At 38.9% G+C, this 25,278-nt stretch overlaps 1 protein-coding gene across 2 annotated transcripts in view; it reads right to left on the minus strand.

Moving 5' to 3' along the window:
• The window catches only part of LOC109431757 (uncharacterized), a 491,594-nt gene that overhangs the window by 390,549 nt on the left and 75,767 nt on the right, over nt 1-25,278 (minus strand). The window lies entirely within an intron of this gene.

Here is a 25,278-nt window from a genome sequence, read left to right on the forward strand (position 1 = left end):
AAGTATGCCGGACGGGATTTAATTGACTATAATTCACATTCGATGGGGGGTGAAGTCTCACCTCTCTGGGAAAAGGGCCGGCCGGCGCGGGAGGACGAGATCAAGATCGATTCGATCAAATATGGCCTGGGTTAATCGAGGTTAATCGAAGGGGAAGCTTCTCGACGGTTGCTACGATCTGCGCGAAGAATTTCTTTGTTTTCACTGGTCTAGGAGTTCGTTGGCGGAGATGGATTGCTACGATGCGCGAAGCGGGAGTCTTCAAGATCAGCCAATTTGAACCGCGAGGTCCGCGATAAGCCGTGATGGCCTGATTTCGCGGTTTCTTTCTATCGACTCTAGTTTCGAGAGTTTGTAGGACCAACGACCGAACCAGCGTCTCAAGTACCCGAAAACACGATCCAAGAGGGTGGCAAGCAGTGCTGCAGGACGGACCGGTAGAGACGGGGGACAAACGGTACCTCGAATACACACATTCGTCACATGTGCCGAGAGTAGACCGGCACGCAGCAGAGCACCTCGTTTGACGAGGTGAAGATTGATGTCAAATCACTCAAACTGGGGATTTTTTGTCGCAGTGCGCGACTGGTTGCTCCACTGCCGCTTGCCGTTGATGGCCCCCTAATCTGAAGTGCGACACGTTTTTTGTGTGTTCCTAGCTGTTCGAGTTCAAAACAAGTGCAACCGGTTGGGGTGATGGACCGCAGCTTCTGGCAACATTGCAACCCGAGGGAGACGCTCGCTTCCCATCCATCCAAGTAGTCCATCAGTCAATCAGTTTGGCGAAAAATTCGAGCATTCCGCCGGTCTTACGTCAGCCGCGCCAAGCCAGGGCTCAGTAGCCTGTGGCTTCCCCAACCCGACAACACAGTAGCCGTTTGCGGCGCACGAGGACGCGCGAATCGGTCTTCATGAGAAATCGCCCCGAGCGTTCGATATATTTCTTATTGAACGATACATAAGAACGAGATCGAAAGTGGTTCCGTCGTCATCATCAGCATCTGAGCCGCATGCACTGCGCTGCAGCGGATCACCCGAGAATGCAATAATTTCTAATTGCCCCCGCGTCAAGGCATGACGACCACTGACAGAAGTGCGGCGATCGGTAATTACAACGCTGCATCGCCGCAACGATGATGGCAACCGGGTTGCGCTGCTCTTTCGCATCGCACACCCACCGCACATGCAAAAGAACACATGTGCGCAATGCACCGCGAAGCAGCGCAGCAGCGCAGCTTCTCAAACCGCCGGTGGAGACGAACGAAGAAGGCGACGACGACTGCGACGAACACACGCCCGAGTTGCTCTATAGAGCGCAGTTGAATAATAGACACGGTTTTACCGTTATTCCGTTCGTCCTTGAAATATTCTCCGACTGTGCCGGCGATGACTACTAACCCGGAGACTCACAATCAGTTGCAGTGGTGAGAACTCTCACTGTCATTTGGGCTGAACCGTTAATCAGTCTGAGGTGGCGGAGGCTCAGTACCGTTTCGGTATTATCGTGTCGTCACCGCTGCTCTCTAGCTAGAAGCGAAGACGGCCGTCTTCGCTAGAAGTATTCTTCTCTAGTTTTTTTTTGCGTTTTGTGCTTCGCTCTCAGCTGCGCTGCAGCGCAGAGCAGCACCCGGTTGCTTCGATTGCGATTCCCCCCGAAGTGCTCCGCAAAGAGAGAAGAAGCAAAACATAGGTAAGTAGAAACCGGCTAATAGCGGTGAAGTCATTTCAGCCATTTCTACACAAACAACGGCTATTTGATGGAAGTTGTTGGAATTGTCGCCGTCGCCGCCACTTCCTCCGTCCCCGCATGTTGACGTGTGGCGGTAATTATCGCGTCGCCGGCCGCCGTTCGCCGTATGAAGTTCGATTGTTTATCCGTGTGGTTTTCTGGAAACCAATGTGCTTTCGTTCTCATTTGCGGCAGCGTTTTATCTCGGTGTATGTATGTTGTTGGGAAACTTGTCAGTGTTTGCTGTGATGGGGGAATGACGGCTGCTAGCTGGAAATGCCTGGCGATCTGCGGGATCGAGGCTGTGATGGGTTCGCTAATGTCAGGGACACGCCGTTTCCATTTAGGTGGAAGCACGTGTGCCTAATCTATGCGGCGAATTGCTCGGGTGACAGTTAGCGCGCATTGTTTTGATCATGGAAAATTGTTATTTGGGTCCTAATCCGATTACGTGCAATCGCTCAGCTGTCACATCTAGCGATCAATCAGGCATCTTAAATCAATACCTTCGCATTGATTAGCGAGGGACGTATCATTGCAGAAAATTTGAGCTCGTGAAATGATATTTTGACAGCTCGTGAAATAAGTTATTTGGACGACAACACGTATTGGAATAATCGGCTTTCGATATGAACAGTTACATAGTTTAGATAGCAGAGGGAGATTTCTAAGCTTCAATGACGTAGTTAGTTTAAGATACTCTTGGAATTTTCAGGCGAGAAGTATGCAGTCATACCTAACAACTGCTAACGCTACTTTCTTGTGTAACCAGCAACGGTACGACAATCAATAGGGAAGATCGGGTAACCAGAATCTGTGTAAGCTTCTTCTGGCATAGATTTCTTTATCGTTTCACCTGGAATCGCAAATCCACCTCGTTCTGATTGATGGATGACAGCGTGGATTGAGAGGGGTACTGAGAAAATGAGGAACAGGTGCTTCTCCAACGTTATCGCCGAACTATCGATCAAACATTTAGATTATAACCAAGTCATGATGATGGTCGTACTGTGCCCAAAACTCTACGTCATCAACAAAGTACAGTTCCGGCGACCGCAACGGCACCATCTTAAGCGACTGAAGCAACCAAATGTCACCTCAGCGTATCCGAAAGAGGACGAGCTCCATGAAACTTCACAAGAGGACTGCTGGAGAATAGTTTTAAAGCAGTCATCAACGAAGCAGCTGAGAGCACCGTGGAACGGAGTCGACACAACGAGTGGTTACAGAGCCATTTTGGAGGGGAAAAACGCAGTGCGTGCGATAATCCTGCAGCAAGGAACCCGGTAGAACGTGAAATGTTATAAACAAAAACGGAAACAGCAGACCCACTCTTATCGGGAGAAAAAACGCTGCCTGTAAGAAGCGGAGCTCCAGGAAATTATTATTATTACTATTTATTAACGACACTATACCATTATTGTGGCATTCGTGTCATTCCAGGAAATGGATTTGCTGAGATGTGCCCAAGAAACACGGAAATTCTACCAGAAACTCAACGCATACCGAGAGAGCTTCGCACTGTGAGCCAGAGATAAGGGTCTTTAGATGATCCGTTAGATGATTGAAAGGTTGAAGTAGCATTTCGATGAGCACCTGCTGAGAACGTAGTTATGGGGGCCCAAGGCAACAGTGAAAACGACTACATCAGTGCAGCAGAGGACGGAAATGACCCAACTCCTACGCAGAGAGAAATCAAGGATGGCATTCACTAGCTTATAATTAACAAAGCATCTGGTAAGAACAGTATTGTAGCTGATCTCATCGAAATGGGCTCAGAAAAGTTGGTCACGTGTCTACACAGGTTGATATCTTGGATCGAGGAAACCGAACAGCTACCGGGGGAATGGAAGCATAGGCTCATCTGCCACATTCCAAAGAAGGTAACTATTTGGATTGTATGAACTTCAAAGCGATCACAACTTGGAACATCGCCTACACAATGCTATCTTATATAATCTTCTATCGTATGTTACCTAAAAAGATCTTCACCGTACGGAAAACCGCGCAGAAAAGCCGTGAATACCAGGTCTCAACGCATCACTTGTTTATCGACTTCAAGGCAGCATAAGAAACTATAGTGTCGTTTAATCGGAGCTACGGACAACCATGGACGAGAATTGCTTTCTTGGGAAGCTGACCTGACCTTGAAATACTTAAGAAGTCTTGAAAGACATTTCAAAAACAAAAACAAAAAAACTCATGAGCAACTTCAGAAGGAATCATACGTGTGGAATTTTTATAAAAATAAATAAATCATAAATTCTTTTCTGAAGTTATTTCCAAATGAATTTCTGAAGGAGTTTTGAAAGAAATCTCTGGAATAATTCTTGAAAGAACTCCTGTAGGAACACCTGAAGGAATAGCTGAAGGAATAGCTGGCTTAAATTCCTGAAGAAATCAAAGGAGGATTCTCTGAAGGTGTTTCCGGATGACTAATGATACTCATCGAAAAACCCCCGATGGAATACCTAGCAGAACCTCTTGAGATAGTTTCAGAAGAATTCATAGAGAAATTCGAAATTGAAATTCCTGAACAATTTCGAAGAAATTCCCGTAGGAATCCGTGGAGAATATTCTGGAAGTAACTTTTGAGATAATCCAGGAGGAATTTCTGAGAAAAAAAGAGAAATACACGGATGAATTTATATCGGAATCTATGTATGAACTTCTGAAGAAACCGTTGGAGGAATCTCCAGAACAAACTTTGGAAGAATCTCTGAAGGAATTCCTGAAAAAAATTGATTTGCCTTGGAGGAACCCTTGAAGAGATTTATGAAGGAGAAAGTGTTTCTGAAGGAATATTTGAAGAAATCTCTGGAAAAATTTCGCATAGATTCTGCGGAAGAATTTCACTGGAACAATGTTCGAATTTTGGAAGTATATGAACATGAAAAATATCCTTTAGTTATTTCAGAACTTAAGGAAACTCTGGAGGAGTTTATAAAGAAATCAAAGATTTTGTTTGAGAACGAATTCATAAAAGGTTTTCTAGGTGAATTCCTGGAGAAATTTCGAGAAGAACCTCTAGACAACTTTATGAAGTAATTTTTGAAGAAGTTTCGAAGAATCAGTGGGGGAATTTCTAAAGAAAACTCAGGAACTCTGAAATTCTGATTTTTTGGAGGAACCGACAAAGGCTTTCCGAAGAATTATTGTAACAATTGGAAGATTTTCCAAAGAAGTTTTAGGATACATTTGTTGAGGAAATTCCAGAGTCGGAAGGAATTCCTGGAAGATTTTATAAAGCGATCCTTAAAAGATTTTGTGAAAGAATCTCTGAATAAATTCTGCAAGGATTCACTAAAGCATTTAAGAGAGAATGTCTCAAGGAGTTCTAGGAGGAGCAACTCTTAGAAGATTTTCCAAAACAATCTCTTGAACAATTTCTGGTGAAATTTAAAAAAAATCTGGAGAGAAATTTTCGAATAATTCTCAAAAAGAAGTTTATAAAGAATAGCTCGGTAGGAATTTTTGAAGCGTTCCCGTGAGATTTGCTAAAGAAATCCTTCGAAAAATTTCCGTTGAAATCTCTAGATGGATTTTAAAAATAATCCCTGGAAGAGTTTCTTCGAAAATTCTTGTATGAATTGCTGAAAAAATCTATTCGAAATATTTAAGAATGTTTTTTTTTTTCAATTTATTGAAAGATTTCTTATGAAATAATGGGCCCTGGAGCTTTTTCTGGAAGATCTACCGAAGATATCAATTGAGATATTTTAGACAAATCCCTTGATAAATTTCTGAAAAATAATATTGGATGTTTATCAGAAAAAACCACCAGAAGAATTTCTGAAAGAATTGTGGACGGTTTCACTAATAGGATCCCATGAGAATTTTCTGATTATATGTGATGAGTAATTTCTAAGGTAATCTCAGAGAGAAGTTCCTCATACAAAGATTCTTTTACACGAATGAAATCCATAGAGGATTTCCAGAAAAAAAATTGGAGGATTTAGTTAAGCAAATCCTTAAAAAGTTTTCGGAATTAACCTTGGAAAAACATTTAAAACAATTCGAAACAAAAGCAATCTTAATGAGTTTTTTTTTATCTGAACGAATTCTTAGAATAAATTCTTGAAAAATCTTTGGAAGAATTTTGGAAGGAACCATTGGAACAATTCTTGAATTCTGGAAGCTTTAATGAGGGAACGCATTGAGAAATTTTTTTGAGGGAAGCCGTGGAAAATTTTCTAAAAGAGGAGTTTGTAAAGGAATCCATACAATTGTTCTACAAGGAGTTCATGAAAGGTTTTATGGACGTTTTTTTGAAGAAATTTCTGGAAGAATCTCTAGAGGATTTTCTAAAATGACCCTTGAAGAAGTACTATGGTAGACAGTTTAGAAAGAATGCAAAATTTCTGATTTTTCGAAGGAATCCGTGAAAGACTCGGAAGAAACAATGCAACAATTTTGGATGCCATCCATGGCAGACTTTTCAAAGAAGATCTAGGAGAAAACCTAGAGTCGGAAGGAATTCCTGGAAGGAATCTCTGGATGAATGTTTGTAGCATCCCCGTGAGATTTTTTATTGAATTCCTTTGAAACATTTTCTTTAAAATGTCTAGATAGATTTCGGAAGTAAATTCTGGAAAAAAATCTACAAAAAACTGGGATGAATTCCAAAAGAAATTCATTCAAAATTTTTAAGGAGATTTTTTTTTCAATTTATGTAGAAATCTTTTTAAAACAGTGGCGTCGCGTAACCTCACTTTTTACCTGTGCACCGACCCTAAAACTTGTAATTGCAGCGAATTTACGATCAAAATCGAAATAGAAATGAGTGAAAGCAGCTATTCTTGTCATTTTCTAATTATTACAAGCAAATTTGTTCAAAAAATTTAAGAATTTATACTTGGTGCACAGGTAAAAAGTGAGGTTACGCGACGCCACTGTTTTAAAATTTTTTGATGAAATCACTTTAGGAATTTTCAAAGCAATACCTGAAAATAAAAATTGAATATGTTCTAGAAGATCAAAAGGAACCCTTTGAGAATTTTTCGTCAAATCCCTTGAGAAATTTCTGAAAAAAAAAAATTGAAGTTTATCATAAAACCAGCGGAACAACTTCTGAAAGAATCCCTGACGGATTTTTTAAAAGGATCCCTGGAGAAATTCCTGAATATGTATCCAGAGCAAAAAATCCTATCATGAATTTCTGAAGATAGTCATAGAGAAATAGCTGAAGCAATGCATGCATGCTATCCCATTTTTTTTTTTGTGAAACTTCTGGAAGAAACCCATGTGGGGCTTCATGAAGCAGCCCATGGAAGATTCTTCAAAATAAAAACTGAAAAAGTATCCGATAGATTTTTAGAATGAATCTCAATAGGATTTCCATTAAAAATCTTCAAGATTTTTTACGGAGAAATTTGTAAATGAATTTCCGAAGAATCTAGAGGAACTTCCGAAAATATTCCTGGAGGAATTTGTAAAGCAAACCCTTGAAAAATTTTTTAAACAAAACTTGGAAAACTGTTTGTAACAATTTGAAACAAAAAGAATCTCTTAACAAATTTCAAAATAAATTTTTGAGAGATTTTCTGAAAAACTCCTGGAAGAATTTCTGACGGATTTTCCAAAGAAACTCTGTAGAAATTTCTAAATAAAAAAGGTTTTGAAGAATTCCTGAAAATAAATAAGAAAATTTATTAGAAAAACAAACGGAAGAATTCCTGAAAGAATCTCTGAAGGATTTTCAAAAACAATCGCTGGAAACATTCCTAAAATTTTGTGAAATTTCCGAAAAAATCCCTGTACGAGTTTCCCCTGAATGAATTTCTGAAGGTATTTACGAAGAAATGGCTAAAGCATCCAAGATTTTCTGAAAAAAAATCTTTGGGAAACTTTTGGAAGAATCCTATCTGGGACTTCCTGAAGCAGCTTATGGAAGATTGTCTAAAAGAATATCTCGAAAAATTTCCGAATGACTCTCAGATAGTTTTTAGAAGGAATCTCTGAAGGGTTTCCATTGATAACCTTCCAGAAATTTTCGAAAAAATCTGTAGATGAATTTCTAAAGAAACTTCAGAAAATAAAATTCTTGAAGGAATTTGTAAAGCAAAGCCTTGAAAAAAATTCGGAATAAACTTGGAAAATTGTTTGAAACAATTTGGAACAAAAGAAATCCCTTAAGAAATTTTTGAAAATGTTTTATAAAAAAAAAATCAGAAAACCCCCCGGGAGAATTTCTGATGGATTTTCCAAAGGAATCTCTGTAGAAATTTTTGTATAAATCTATTGATTTTCATTTAAAAAATCTGTGTAAAATTTTGGAGGAATTCCTGGTGGAGTTTCCGAATGAAACCTTGTGAATTTTTTGAAGCGAGGTATTTCTAGTGGAATTCTTGGAAAAAAAATCCAAGAAATTTGGAGAAGATTTTCTGAAAAAACCCTGGAGCTCCAATGAACTTCTGAATGATTTTTCAAAGTAATTCTTGGAGAAATTGCTGAAAACATAACCAGAGGTAAGGAAGTCCTCTGGAAGAAGTTGTTCAAAAAAAAAAAGATTGTTTTGCACGTATGGCACCCCCGAGAGAATTTTCAGAGAAAATTTCTAGAGGATTTAGTAAAGCAAACCCTTAAAAAATCCTAATGAACCTTGGAAAAATTGAAGCAATTCAAAGAAAAGGAATCTATACAAATTTCTGAATTATGTTTTGTAAAACTTCCAGAATAATTTCCAAAGAATTTTCTAAAGCAAACCCTAAAAAAATTTCTGAATTGAACCATTTGTAAAGCAATCAATGAAAGATTTTCTAAATATTTTGTGAGAAATCTCGTGGGGAATTTTAGAATGAATCCCTGAAGAACAGTTTCAGATGAATCCTTGAGGGATATTTTAAAAGAACTCGTGAAGAAATTTGTGGTGAAATTCTTGAAGAAAGTTTGGAAATAATTCCAAAAAAAAACCGGAAAAAAATTTCAAGCCAAAAAACCTCCGGAAGGATTTTTTGAAGAATTCCTTGATGAAATTTCTGAAAATATCTAATTACGAACAGATTTCAAATGCATCAATCAAGTCATTTTTATTAACGCCTCAATCAAACGTAAATGGACGTGTTCTACATCGCCGGTCGTTGGATTAATATTCGTAAGCCCCTCCAGTTCCCCATAGTCTCCCGGCAAAGCACGTACCTTCCACATTCCACATTTTGCCGAAGACACCGACTGACGCCGACGACGATGGACGGGAGTGAAAACATCGCATGACGGTGATGATACTTTGAATTAGCTCCAAATAGGCACTAAAAATAAGCAGCAGCAGCAGCAGCAGCAAAAAAAGGTTTTCCAGCCATATCGAGTGGGTAAAATTAAGCAAACTGCTCTCTGCGCTGCAGTTGCGGCGCTGCGGCGAGTGAGTGAGAAGCCGCTTAATTATGAAGCCTGCTACTAATTAAACGTCTCGGTAATAAAAGAAATCAAGCTGAGGCTGCTTTTGCTGGGAGCTGGTGGTGGTGGTTCGCATCGTCGCACCCGGTTTGTGTCGTCCCAGGTCTTCCTTCTTCTTGTGGTCGTTCGGTGTTTCGGAAGAAATGGTTTGGTTGATCCACTTCCCGCGTCCCGCGGAAGAAGAAGGGAAGGTGGTTTCCAACATTGTTATCCACAAATGCTAATAGAAGCTACCATCTTATGTTCCTAGTCTCGTGGTGGAGAGTCCACACAGAGAGACGATAAGATTTCCAGAAGCAAGCGTAACAGTGCTGTAAATTGATTAAATGGGGAATTGTTGTTGTGGCCTGCTAGCTGTGATTCAGTTTGAAGTGATAAAACGATAATTCAGAAATATAGTGAGCTCTAATAATCGTTGGCACTAATCCGACCCATTGAGCTTGCTTCACAAGCTGAAAGATGGTTCATTTAGATATGGGATGAATCACGCTCTCGCAAGAGAAACGCTCAATTGCGATTAACTTTTCGTCAGAGATTAGGGAAAATGGGTAAGATAGAAAAGCTGCCATTAGCATTGTTTTCGGAAGCAAAAATTATTCTAACAGAGCCATTGACCAGATTTCTGATTGCATGAGAACATCGAACCGTGGCTTTATTTCGCCATGAACAATAGAAGTTGGCATTAAAATAATAAGAGAGGGTATCATCATAATATGTGGTTCTGATAGCATGAGAATATAAGAAAATAGCACCCGAATCTTTTGAAAGGAGTAATATATCTTCAAACTATCAAACCAATCAATCGATGAAGCGTTAAGGGTTCGAAACATCTGACCTCAAACCCCCACCATCTCCAGCAAAAATGTGTTCCCTAGCCATCGTTTTGTCTAGATTGATCCAAATTGCTAATACGAACCTCCAGCGGCAACCCATATATCATCTTTCTATTCCACCACGAAAAAAAAACACCGAACAGTTATGGCCAAATTCTTTCCACGCATCTGGCTTCCACTCTTTCCCACCAACCACCGAAATTGACGACGACGACGCCGACCACGACCGTTGACGGATGATCGATGGTTGGGCTACATTAGCATGACGTGAGTGCTCCCTTCGTCCTCCCCCACAGCGTAGCGGCGCGATGGCGATACATATTGGTAGGTAAACCCATTAAACGCCGCCTCAGCCGATTCGCATCACTTTTCGGAGAAATATATGCTGAGACCCGGCACACCACACACCACAATGGAGCATGATTTTCCAAAACTCCAACAACTCCGCGGTAACAACGCATGAAGCCACCACCCCCACCTCCCCCCGTTGTAGAAGAGGTGGTCTTGACGACGATGACGACGAGCGCGCGTGTGTTCCCCGAAATTCTTCACACCACCGCACCGACCGTAATACAAGACCTCTCAAGGCTGCATCAACCTACCTAGTACCTACCTTCCTAAGTAGATCAGCTCGCAGAAAAAATGGTTCGATCGCGCACCACACGGGTTCGTCCTAATCAGGGAGATTTCATCTCGCTGAGACGACGACGTACACACGGCAACCGGTATCTCCGGGATTAGGTTACCTTGCCGCCCACTAGTGTGGTTCAGTCTTCGTGCGGCGTTAATAACAATACCACGGTTTGGGGAATTGATCTAGATTTTTCTTGACTTTTAGGAATGGAAATCTTTTTCTTGTTTACGTAAGCGTAACTAGGTTATAAGTCTAGGGGGGTCAAGGCCATGTCGATATGGATCCTCATGAAGGTTGTCTGAGAGTCTGCGAGCCCCATAATACAACTCTAAAACCTACTAAAACCTCATGGACCATTCTGAAACACTTTGTAAAGCATTGAAACGTTTTTGAAACCCCCTTAAAGCCCCATATTGGCCATCTGAGAGTCTTCGAAGGCCCTTAAGATCCCTCTGAAATCTTTTGAAATGCTATACAACGCCCTAAGAGGCATTAAACAGCTTTGGAAAACCCCTGAAATCCCCCTGAAACCAATCGTGGAGCTTATCTGAGAGTCTGTGAAGCCCTCTAAGATCTGTCTGAAACCAATTGAAACGCTCCATAACGCCCTGGAATGCATTATTACATCTTGTTATTCCTAGGAAAGCCTATAAAACCCTTCTGAAATCTCCGAGGAAGCACAGCTGAGAGTCTGTAGAATCCTCTAAAACTTCTCCCAGGTAACAATTTGATGCTGTACAAACGTTTCTACAACTATTTCAAATCAGTCTTCATTTGAACAAAAGCTGAGCACAAGAGGTATAATCCTTTGTTCAGCTCCTAAACATCTAATTTTGGTGATTTTATTCAACCTTTAGCTGATTTGAGGTTCCTTGAACGGCTGATTTAAGGCTTAATATACGCTTAATCAGTAATCAATCAAATCACAGAGAACAGACATCCAAGCTAGAACAAATTTCATTCAGAAAGTTGTGTAAGGATTTGAATCTTCACTTGAGTAAGGTCGCAATCCAATATACGATGAAAACACTATCGCCGCCAAACACCATATTGCCACAGTCAGTGGTGAATTGAAACATTTCAAGTGGTGAATTAAATTAGTAAAGACCGGTCCAGAAAGTATGGACGCAGTTAGAGATTACTGGCATTTCAAAACTATTGATGACTAGTTCTTTTTGCAAGTGACATCCCGTTGGTCAACCTGTATTCTCAGCACTTGTATAGTGGTTTTTGCGATTCCAACAGTGTGTTTTAAAATACATGAACTATCAGCGGAACACCATTGAAAAAATGTGCACAAACGTTGTACAGAGTTTGAAAGGTCACTTAGGAAATGATCAAAATATGGTGGGAGTAAGTGACAAAATCGTGCAAGCAGCAATCAGAAACCACGGTGGGGATAACACGTTTAAGCATAGGCAAATATTGGGTAAAAAAATAAAGATCCTGGTAACCCTTGTTTGGATAAACAAATAATGAAGGTGTTTGAGCACAAGAAAAAACCTTCTAACTAACACAGAGTGGGGTATAATCAAAAAAGTTGACATTTCAAATTCCTCCAAAATGTTCATCGTGGCAAAGAACGTTTGAATTTTCGATCCTATTGTAAGCAGAAACAGCCAAAACGAAGCCCTAAGCAAGAACCATCGATCAGGCCCAGACAATTGAAGACTAGGTGCGTCCATACTTTCTGGGGCAGTGTTTATGGGAAATTAACCAATTGCAGCGCCACGAAGTTGCGACTTGTGTTGCCGATTTCAAATGGCTGTTAAATTCCTTACACGGTTTTGTCAGTGATCAAATTTGTTAATTGTGTAAAAAATATAAAAACACTTTCGTGAGCCTATTTTTACCATTAGCTGCGTCTATTTACAGAAGAAATGTTTAGGAATGTATAAATTATTCTGTGGGAAAACTGGGAATTGAACTCGGACCTCCTGATTTATAGTCACTCACCTTGGCACCTACACCACACACACACACACACACTTGTTTACATATCCTCGACAACAAGAGCATTACTTGTTGTGTCTGAATAGTCAAGAACAGTAGTTGAACTAAGTTTGTATTGAGGCTGAAGAAGCGATGTGGACTTCACGAAAACATGCCTGGGTCCAGCTGTCAAAAATGATTTGATTAAAGGTTGAACAACATATCAATAATTCTGCATGTTGGTGTATGTTTTGAAGCTGGTAACCCAGATGAATAATATTCTATTCAACTTGATATTGAGGCATCTATGTATTGCTGGTTAAAGAGGTTGAACAAGCCATACTTCAGTCCAATATTCAACTGTCATTGTGTTCAGCACTGGTGAGAGCACTACACTGGGTCATTACCAAGATTTGGGAGGAGGAAGTATTACCGGAGGAATGGATGGAAGGTATCGTGAGTCCCATCTACAAAAAGGGCGACAAGTTGGATTGCGGGAACTACCGCGCGATCACACTACTGAGCGCTGCCTACAAGATACTCTCTCAAATTTTATGCCGCCGTCTATCACCGATTGCAAGAGAGTTCGTGGGGCAATATCAGGCTGGATTTATGGGTGAACGCGCTACAACGGACCAGATGTTCGCCATCCGCCAGGTGTTGCAGAAATGCCGCGAATACAACGTGCCCACACATCACTTGTTCATCGATTTCAAATCGGCGTATGATACAATCGATCGAGAACAGCTATGGCAGATTATGCACGAATACGGATTCCCGGATAAACTCCCGGCGACGATGGATCAAGTGATGTGCGTAGTTCGAGTATCAGGAACACTCTCGAGTCCCTTCGAATCTCGCAGAGGGTTACGGCAAGGTGATGGTCTTTCGTGCTTGCTGTTCAACATTGCTTTGGAGGGTGTAATACGAAGAGCGGGGATAAACACGAGTGGGACGATTTTCACGAAGTCCGTTCAGCTGCTTGGTTTCGCCGATGATATTGATATTATTGCTCGTAAATTTGAGACGATGACGGAAACGTACATCCGACTTAAGAGTGAAGCCAGGCGAATCGGACTAGTCATTAATGTGTCGAAGACAAAGTACATGATGGCAAAGGGCTCCAGGGAGGAATCACCGCGCCCGCCACCCCGAATTCATTCGACGGAGATGAAATCGAGGCGGTTGAAGAATTCGAGTACTTGGGCTCACTGGTGACCGACGACAACGACACCAGCAGAGAAATTCAGAGGCGCATTGTGGCAGGAAATCGTGCCTACTTTGAACTCTGCAGAACTCTACGATCGAATAAAGTTCGCCGTAACACGAAGTTAACCATCTACAAAACGTTGATTAGACCGGTCGTCCTCTATGGGCACGAAACATGGACCCTACGTGCAGAGGACCAACACGGCCTTGGAGTTTTCGAACGGAAGGTGTTGCGTACCATCTACGGCGGAGTGCAGATGGAAGACGGGCCCTGGAGAAGGCGAATGAACCACGAGCTGCATCAGCTGCTGGGAGAACCAACCATCGTCCATACCGCGAAAATCGGGAGGCTACGGTGGGCGGGTCACGTCATCAGGATGTCGGATAGCAACCCGACTAAAATGGTTCTCGAGAGTCATCCGACCGGTACAAGAAGACGTGGAGCGCAGCGAGCTAGGTGGGTCGACCAAGTGAAGGACGATCTGCGGACCCTACGCAGAGTGCAGTACTGGAGACAAACAGCCATGGACCGAGTGGAATGGAGGCGGCTACTATGTACAGCAGAGGCCACCCCGGCCTTAGCCTGACCGGTAAGGTAAGTATGTGTTCAGCCATTGACACCATTAATCAGTTATTGTTCAGCTAATACTTTCACTTTTCAGCATTCGTTGTTTTATGGGCTTCTTGAAATGCATCTGAAAGTTTCATATTGTAACGCATTGTAACGCCTTGAAATGGATTTGAAACCCCCTGAAATCCCCGTGAAGCTCACCTGAGAGTCAGTGAAGATCCAGCTCTTCTGAAACCGCCTGAAACTTTCATGATGTTGACTCGAGAGCCTGCGAAGCTCCTTTAGAACCCTGTGGAATCTCCTGAAATGCCATGAAATAATCGCTCTGCAATTGGTAGAACCGGATCGACAGAAGAATGATATACACTAGAACCAAAATTTACGCTCAAAACGAGGGGGTGTAAGTACGGGGGAGCGCTATTTGAGAATTGATGCGTAGGTCGGAGAGTGTTTTTTTTTTCAAAATTTCCAAAATTATTTTGTGAAGAGCGTAATTACAAAGTTTGTAACCTGTTAAAAAGATGATAAATTATTTTCTTACAATCAATACGAAGTGTATCGGAAATTAACTGTAAATGTTCACAACAACCTTAAAATAATCTATTCGAAATAAACATAGCCTTATTTTTAGAGATTCTTCATAAATCTTTGACAAAAAAAAAGAATGTCACTTCTGATTTTCTATAAATAGTCACTTTACTTGAACTTTTATCTCAAAGATTACACACATATATTTTTAAAATTTTGAACACCTCCAAAAAGTTTGAAATTGCGAAAACTGTGCGAAAATATTCAATTTTTTTTCCATAATTTTGCGCAAATATATTCTTTTCCAGAATACTCAAAATATATGAAATTTTTTTTTTCAAGAAAAATTTCCGCGGCATTTTAGCGCAATTCTTAAAAATAAAAAAGGCCATTTTTTGAGAAACTATTTTTTATGCGTCTCATATCGCACAATTCTTTGTCGCTACAAATTATCAAAACGTTCAAAAACTTGAAAAAAAAAACTAGCATTATGTACAGATTGTTATTTTGTGTGGTGTACTAATTGAAGTATATTTTCAATAATACTAAACATTTTCCAAATTTGTTCCGGCTGTTCTAAACTATATTGTGAAGATTTGATCGAAGAGCCAGAATAAAAAGACCAACCATGCTTAAGATAGAGCATTTTGGTCATTAACAGATATTTTCAAACACACATTAATTTAGCAGGTTTGCTTAGTTCAGTAGTTCCCAACCTATGGTCATGGGCCAAGCGAATTTCTCAAGAACCGAAGGTGTATGAGGAAAGTGAAAAAGCTTTCCGGATTCTGCACTTCAGGGAATATTTATCACAATGTAGTTGTATTGTAAAGATCAGTGGTTTCCAATCTGGGGTCAATAGCCAAAAGAATTTATCAAGAACCAAAAGTGCTAAACAAAAGTTTTTCGGATTGTTCATCTCAAAGAGCAGTATCTTAAATACAGATGCATATCATAGATCAGTGATTTCCAATTCATGGTCACGGGCCACGCGATATTCTCAAAAACCATTAATTTCAGGATGAAAAGAAAATGCACTGACTATGTACAATAAAAACAGAAAATGTTTTTTTATATCCACGCCTCACGGAGCACTGACTACAACAAAATTGTACTGGTCACGGGCCCCGCGAACCTTAAATTTTGGGTTGAAAAGAAAATGTTTTTACCCTTCTTACACCCATAAGAAGGGTATAAATATCGCTCGAAAAACCGACTTTCGATTCGAGGCCCGGAGGGCCGAGTCTCATATACCAATGAACTCAGCTCGACGAACTGAGCAAATGTCTGTATGTGTGTGTGTGTGTGTATGTGTGTATGTGTGTATATGTGTGTGTGTGTATGTGCGTTACAAAAAAAAGTCACGCACGTTTCTCAGCCGTCTGTCAACCGATTTGAGTTCTCTTGGAAGCAAATGAAAGCTACTACATCCTAGTAGAACGCTATTGAATTTTTTTTCGATTGGACGTTTGGTTATCGAGATATCTCTCGAAGAGTACTTATGAGTCATACTTCTAAACTTTTTAAGATTTTTGACCAAGTGTATCATAATAAATATTTCGGCCGTTTGTCAATCGATTTAAGTTCTCTTGGCACCAAATGAAAGCTACAGCATCCTAGTAGATCACCCAGAAATTTTATTTCGATTGGACATTTGGTTACAGAGATATCTCTCGAAGAGTACTTAGGATTTATACAACTAAACTTTTTGAGATTTTTGACCAATTGTATAATAATAAATATCTTAGCCGTCTGTCAACCGATTTCGGTTATCCTGGCACCAAATGAAAGCTACAACATTCTAGAAGAACCCTATACAATTTCATCAGGATTGGACATTTGATTACCGAGATATCTTTCAAAGAGTACTTGGGAGTAATACAGGTTAACTTTTTGAGAGATTTTGGACCAAGGTTACCATAATAAATATCTCAGCCATATGTCAACCGATTTGGGTTCTCTAAGCACCAAATGAAAGCTACAATATCCTTGTATAAGGCCCTGAAATTTTATTTGGATTCGACATTTGATTACTGAGATATCTTACGAAGAGTATTTCAATCAATTCTTTTTACCCTTCTTACACCCATAAGAAGGGTATAAATATCGCTCGAAAAAACGACTTTCGATCCGAGGCCCGGAGGGCCGAGTCTCATATACCAATGAACTCAGCTCGACGAACTGAGCAAATGTCTGTATGTGTGTGTGTGTGTATGTGTGTATGTGTGTGTGTGTGTATGTGCGTTACAAAAAAAGTCACGCACGTTTCTCAGCCGTCTGTCAACCGATTTGAGTTCTCTTGGAAGCAAATGAAAGCTACTACATCCTAGTAGAACGCTATTGAATTTTTTTTCAATTGGACGTTTGGTTACCGAGATATCTCTCGAAGAGTACTTATGAGTCACACATCTAAACTTTTTAAGATTTTTGACCAAGTGTATCATAATAAATATTTCGGCCGTTTGTCAATCGATTTGAGTTCTCTTAGCACCAAATGAAAGCTACAACATCCTAGTAGATCGCCCAGAAATTTTATTTCGATTGGACATTTGGTTACAGAGATATCTTCCGAAGAGTACTTAGGAGCTATACAATTAAACTTTTTGAGATTTTTAACAAAATGTATCATATTAAATATCTCAGCCGTCTGTCAACCGATTTGGGTTCTCTTGGCACCAAATGAAAGTCACAACATCCTAGTAGATTGCCCAGAAATTTAATTTCGATTGGACATTTGGTTATCGAGATATCTTTCAAAGAGTACTTAGGATTTATACAACTAAACTTTTTGATATTTTTGCCCGAGTGCATCATAATAAATATCTCAGCCGTCTGTCAACCGATTTCGGTTCTCCTGGCACCAAATGAAAGCTACAATATCCTAGTAGAACCCTATACAATTTTATTAGGATTGGACATTTGGTTACTGAGATATCTTTCAAAGAGTACTTGAGAGTAATACAGGTTAACTTTTTGAGAGATTTTTGAGAAATTGTATCATAATAAATATCTCAGCCATCTGTCAACCTATTTGGGTTCTCTAAGCACCAAATGAAAGCTACAATATCCTTGTAAAAGGTTCTGAAATTTTATTTCGATTGGACATTTGGTTACTGAGATATCTTTCGAAGAGTATTTCAATAAATTCATTTTTTTATTATTATATTCGCTTGTTCTCTTGCATTTGATTTTGACCAGTCTAAAGTAAATTATTTTTCAATAAATAATGCTGATCTCATATGAAGTGTATCGGAGGCGAATGACTTTTTGTTAAAACCTCTTTAATAAATAAATAATAATAATAATAATATAAAGTGTATACTAGCATTTTTGTCCTTTTTGCACCATAACTATGAATACCAAGTACTTTGGAGCTAATTTATTCGACTGATTAAGAGATGTTAGATAAAGTGTATCTCGCTGATTTTCTTATCCATTTGTTGAATATGGAAGCTATTATTTTTAAACATTCCATACAAGATTCTAGGAGGTGTCTGGCATTTCTGGTAGTTAAGTCCATGGTCTGATGCTATTTTGAAAACCAAACCACTAGATGCCAAATCCACAATATTTTCTAGAACTTTTGGTCAATCAATCAAAATAAATTTGTTAAATACGAATAATACATCAATATTTTTAATAGGTGTAAGAAGGGTTCTGTTCACCATAGGTGGATTAAATCGGGTTTTTATTGATATATTCACTTGTTATCTTGCATTAGTTTTTCACCAGTCTATGGGAAATTATTTTCAATAAATTATGCTGATCTCATACAAAGTGTATTCTAGCAGGTTATTGTTTTCAACAAAATTATAATTAACAAATTACAAATACACAGAAATTTTATGAAAACTAACAATATGTTAAATGAAAGCTTTGAATTTATATATTGTTGGAAAAATGCAAGAACCGGACAGCCAAAATAACTAGTTAATGCCAAAACTGATTAACTTAGTAGATATATCATTTTTGTCCTTTTTACACCATAACCATGAATACCAAGTACTTCGGAGCTAATTTATTCGACTGATTAAGAGATATTAGACAAAGTGCATCTCTTTGTTAATCGATTCAAGATTATTTGGCAGTTAACAAAAGATACAATATTCCAGAATATGAAAGCTATTTTTTAACATTCCATATAAGATTCTAGGAGGTGTCTGGCATTTCTGGTAAGTCCATGGTCTGATGCTATTTGGGAACCAATTCATTAGATGTCAAACCCACAATATTTTCTAGAACTTTTGGTCAATCACACAAAATAGATTTGCTTAATACGCATAATACAACAATATTTTTAATAAGTGTAAGAAGGGTTCTGTTCACCATAGGTGGATTAAATCGGTTTTTTTTTTAATATTAACGCTTTACGAAACACTGACTACAAGAAAAATGTGCTGCAAAACTCAGTGTATTTCAATCAGGTTTCACGGGCCACAAGAATTTCTCAAGAAACAAAAGTGCTAGGAAGAAGTGAACATGTTTCACGGATTGGTCATCTCAAGAAGGAGTATCTTCAATACCGATGTGATGCAAATATCAGTGATTTCAAATTTATGGTCCCGGACTACATGAATTTCAGGAGGTCTCGGGCGGTTTTAGGGGTTCTCAAGGGCATTTCAGAGGTTCTCAGAGGGTTTTAGGGAGATCTGAAGAGGCCTCGTGAGCGCTTCAAGGGGACGAGAGGCATCTGAATTGTCGAAATTTGGTCTACGTGGTTTATGAACTGACCGATACTAGATTACTATACCCCAAACAGACCGCTACCTCAGCTTGGGAATCATTAGCCATTATAACACCCCTTTATTGTAGAAAAGGATACTTGAGGACTCCAAGGACTTTCGGCGTTTGAGAAATTGGCATAGCCCGTGACCCCAGATTTGAAACCTCTGAGCTTCACAACACCATTTCATACAATTAGTGATTTACTAGTATTTTTGAGTTTTGTTTATTTACCATTAGGCATTTCAAGAATGCTTTAGCTTTTTTTAACCATGATTCCTCCAGAAGTTCCTCTAGGAATTCCTTAAGAAATTTCTTTAGAAAAATCGTCTATGGTTTGTGTCAGAAATTTTGACAAAACATTCTTCTGAAATTCCTCAAGAGTTTTCATCAGAAAATCTTCTATATATTGCTTTAAAAATTTCTGAAGAAATTTTTTGAAAATCTTCCCTGAAATTTCCTTAGAAATTCTGTTACGAAACCCACTAGAAAATGCTTCGCGAAATCCTCCAAATCTTTCCGCAGGGATTCTTTTGAAAAATCTTCCACATTTTTCGTATTCGGAATACCTCCAGCGATTCCCTCAGAAAATCAACAATGCAGGATACCTTCGAAAAAATTCCAAGGATTTCTCTCAAAGATTTCTTCATAATTTCCTCGTGAGTTTGTTTCGAAAAATTGTCTAAAAATTGTTTCAGAAATTTATCCAAAGTTTCCTTCAAAAATCCTACAAGTGGCTCTAAATCATCTCCCATAAACTCGTTCAGAAATTTATCTAAGGCTTCCTTCGGAAATTTCTCCAAGGATTTCTCCAGAAATTACCCTGAGAATTCCTTCAGGGACCATTCATAAACCACGTAGACTTTTTGTGGGGAGAAGGGGGGTCTGGCCAAAGTCTACGCTCCATAATTTTTTTTTTTTTTTGTATGGACGAAAGTCCTCATAGGGTTTCTGAGATGGCCAAAATTTGGTCTACGTGGTTTATAAACAGCCCCTCAGGCATATTTCATAAAAATCTATGAGAGATAACATTCGTATATTTTTCTTGGGGGTTGCTTCAGAAATTCCAGATGAAATTTCTTCAGAAATTTCTCGATGCCTTATTTTTAGAAAATCATGTATGAATAGCATTACAAATTTTTTTGTGATTTATTTCAGAAGTTATGTTTTTTTTTCTAGATACTTCTGTGGACGATTTTCGAAAGATTCTTATAGAAAACCCTACATGAGTGTCTTCAGGAATCCTCCCTACCAGGGACGCAATCTAGTGAGAAATTCATTGGGATTGAAACACTTTTTTGCAGATGCGTTTAGTTAAATTTCCTATGATCAATCAACAATCAGATCAATATAATTAATAAAAACGAACGATGTAACTCTTAATTCTAATCGATCGAAGTAATGAAAATTTAGGATCGAAATTTCTCCCAGCATTTCGTTAGACAGTCTTCCAATTTTCTTCTAGAGTTTCCCTTAGAAATCTTTCCAGAATTCCATCGAAATATGTTACTTGGATTCCTTCCAAAATTGTTAAAAAAATCCTTCTGAAGTTCCTCCAAGAATTGTTGAAGAAAATCTTTCACTGATCTTTTAGAAATTCTATCAGGAATTCTTTAAGAATTTTTTCCGAAGATTCTGCATACACTCTTCTAAGATTTTTTTTTTTCAGAAATTTCTCCAAGGAAACCCTTTGAAAGTCTTCCATGGGTTTCGGAAATTTATCTAGGGAATCTAGAAATCTATTCTTCAGGAAATCCCCCACCGATTTCGTCAGACATTACTGCAAGGATCTGACAGTTTTCATTGGCCATAAAAAAAATGAAACATATGTTTTTGAATTCGTTTGGCAATTTTTTTATATTATTTTTTTCAGAAACGTCTTTTACAACGCTGAAAGGGTTTTTTTCTAGAAGTTCTTTAATAATTGCTTTAACAATACCTCAGGATATCAAGTAATACCATTTAAAATGACTTTGGAAATCTTTTAATAAAGTTCCTCAAGCAAGTCTTGTTGTATTTCTTCTAACAATTGTTCTAGCAAGTTATTCAAAAATTCTGCAAAGACTTCAGGGTATTTTTTTTCTACCGTACGGAATTGGACCGAAGGGTCTCAGATTTTCATGAAACTTTTTCCACAGGCAGGGCTCATGGATATGTGAAAAAAAAATTGAGAAAAATTCAGGGTCGCCTATTTTCCCGGAAAACTCAAATGAAATTTTTTTGGTTTCCCCTGACACTATTTACTTTGAAAAATCATTACTCAAGAACGAAGCATCGTAGAAACACAGTTTTTTTTAGAAAATGAAAGCAAGTTTTCTCAGAAATCCAAACAAAAAAAATATGAACTGGAAATAGTTTTCCACAAAATTTTCTACAGTTGAGAAATTTCGTAAAGAAAAGCCGGAAAAACAATGTCCGATCTTATGCAAAATTTTCAAAAAATATTTTCGAGAAGGTTATTTCATTAGCTTTGATCGCTGAAATTTTTGGAATGTACTTTTTTCTCGTTTTTGAGTTATGGCCAATTAGTTGAAAAATGTCTAAATGTATCATATGAGCCTTTTTTTTAAATCATAACTCAAGAACGAAGCATCGTAGAAACAAAGTTTTTAATGAAAATAAAAGCAAATTTTCTCGGGAATCCAAAAAAATATGAAGTGGAAAAAGTTTTCTACAAAATTTTCCACCGTTGAGAAAATTCATAAAGATTGCACTTCTTTTCGTTCCTGAGTTATGGCCAATTATGTGAAGAATGACCATATGCGTACATGATCATTTTTTCACAAAATTGACCATAACTCAGGAAACAAAAAAATGTTCATTCAAAAAATTTCAGTGATTAAAGCTTATGAAATAACCTTCTCAAAAATATTTTTTTGAAAATTTTCCGCGAGTTTTACCATAGTTTTCCTGGCTTTTCCTTTATGAATTTTCTCAACGGTAAAAAAATTCGTGGAAAACTTTTTCCACTTCATATTTTTTTTGGATTCCTGAGGAAAGTTGCTTTCATTTTCATTGAAAAACTTTGTTTCTACGATGCTTCGTTCTTGAGTTATGATTTTTCAAAGATAAGGCTTACATGCAGGGATGCCGGATGATTTTTGAAAAATCTTTATCACTATTTCCAAAAATCTGTACCCCATACACAATTTGGGTGAAAAATCTGTATCCCATACAAAAATAAAACAGCTCCTCTAGCTCAAAAATCTGTATTTCATATAAAACGAAATCTGTACGGATTCTCAAAAGTCTGTATAATACAGATAAATCTGTATATATGGCATCCCTGTTACATGACACATTTGGACATTTTTCAACAAAATTGGCCATAACTTAAAAACGAGAAAAAAGTGCATTCCAAAAATTTCAGCGATTAAAGCTTATAAAATAACTTTCTCAAAAATATCTTTTTGAGAATTTTCCACGAGTTCGGGCATTGTTTTCCGGCTTTTCTTTACGAATTTTCTCAACTGTGGAACATTTTGTGGAAAACTTTTTCCAGTTCATATTTTTTTTTGGATTTCTGAGTAAGCATGCTTTGATTTTCTTTAAAAAGCTTTGTTTCTATGATGATCCGTTCTTGAGTTATGATTTTTCAAAGTAAGTAGTGTCGTGTCAGGGGAAAACAAAAAAAATCCATCTGAGTTTTCAGGGAAAATAGGCAACCCTGAATTTTTCTCAATTTTTTCTATTCATATATCCATGAGCCCTGCCTGTGGGAAAAGTTTCATGAAAATCTGAGACCCTTCGGCCCAATTTGTATGATAATAAAAAAATCCCCTTCATCAAGCAGTTGTTTGTGGGATATTTTTGGAAATACAGTTCGGACTCGATTATCTGGAGTCGGATTGTGAAGCTTCGTAAGCATGTATCTCAAGAAAGGAATAAAATTTTGACGTTTTGTCAAGCTTTTTTTTATTAGTAGCCAGTTGAAACTGCAGCTTTCCACGTCATTCAGTTTGCCAGATAAATGTTTCGGAAACTTCCGAACCAGACTTCGGATAATCGAGTCAGACCTGTATTACTGCAGATCTACCTGGTATTTCATATAAATTAATAATTGTTTTATTTCTACCTAGTTTCCAGAAAATCGATTTCTCAAATAGGCACTCTATCTCGAAATTCTGTTAAATTCTTTAGATAACGAAATCCTGCTTAGCTTTAGTTAAAATCAACACTTCAGTCACATATTTCCCACAACTAACCTACAGTACCCCAGGCAAAACCGGAACCATATGAATTATAATTGGCGCACTCGATCCCTATTCCGTCACCGTCGGGGTTGTCGGTTATGGCGGTGGTGGTACCCATGCCCAAGATCGGTTTCGCTTAATGAGCGAGAAGCGCAAAAATCGTCCACGGGCATTTCCCTCCAATTCCTACCGCCTGAGCATACCTGGGAGTTATGGTCGTTATGTGAAATGGGCATTAGTATGGGACAAAAATCAAATTCTCGCTCCAGTTGACTTTTTCGATTCCATTTAGGTCCCATATGAACTGTGCAAAATTTCAGCGCAATCGGTGAAACTATAATTTAGCGCAAGCGGTTCAAAGTTTTCATAGGATTTACTATAGGAAAGTGTAACTTACTTTCAGATAAAAAATCCCAGAGGTCGCCTTTTGTCCCCTTAATTCAAATCGATCAATGCTCCTTGTAGAAAAATCATTTTTGATACTTTCCTTCGAAGACCGCAAAACGATTGGATGCTTGTGGAAAAAGTTATTGATTTATTACCTATTAGTGATCCAACGAACGGCTTTTTGTTTTGTTTTATTAGCAGCACTGTAGCTGCTGCCTTGGCTGCTGCTGTTTCTGGGGGTGGTGATGCCACCCGCCACCCCATGCAACAACGGCAGCAGCAGTGCTGCTGATAAAACAAAGCAAAAAGCCGTTCGTTGGATCACTAATCGGTAATAAATACATAACTTTTTCCACAAGCATCCAATCGTTTTGCGGTCTTCGAAGGAAAGTTTCATAAATGTTATTTCTACAGGAAGCTTTGATCGATTTGAATTAAGGAGACAAAGGGCGACCTCTGGGATTTGTTGTTTGGAAGTGTAACTTTTCCCATAGTAAATCCTATGAAAACTTTGAACCGCTTACGCTAAATTATAGTTTCACCGATTGTGCTGAAATTTTGTACAGTTCATATTGGACCTAAATGGGATCAAAAAAGTCAACTGGAGCGAGGATTTATTTTTTCCATACAAGCGTGTCCCATACTAATGGGCATGCAGCAGGCAGTCAAGCCCGCCACATATTTAAATGCGACCAAGATCGCGCGCGCTTCGTTCAACAATTGAGCGGCATGGTCCCTTTCATGCGGATTCGTGCGAGAGTGCGAGGAGGGTTTCCCACTGCACTCGCTCGGTAGTGTGGAAGGTGACGAGCGCGCTTGCGCGCGCGACTCCAACCATTTCCCAGGTCCGGGTGGTTGAGGTGGACGATCCAGAAAAAGTGCCAAGGCGTGTGCGCCTCGTCGAGTTTATGACTTGGTTCGCAAACTATTCGAGTGCAGTCACACTATAGTGCCCCTGCAAAAGAGCGTGGTATGTGCGCTGTTTGCATGCCCATACCTACCGGAGAAGTAAATAAATCAATTCAATTAGCTCATTTATTACGGCTGGGCTGGGACTAGAGGGAAACTGGGATCCGAATGGGTTTTTTGAGGAAGTTGTTTGAAGAAAGAGGTGTGAACGATCAGTTCGCATCGTGCTCTCGTGCTTT

Source organism: Aedes albopictus, chromosome 3, assembly GCF_035046485.1.
Source record: "Aedes albopictus strain Foshan chromosome 3, AalbF5, whole genome shotgun sequence".
NCBI lineage: Eukaryota > Metazoa > Arthropoda > Insecta > Diptera > Culicidae > Aedes > Aedes albopictus.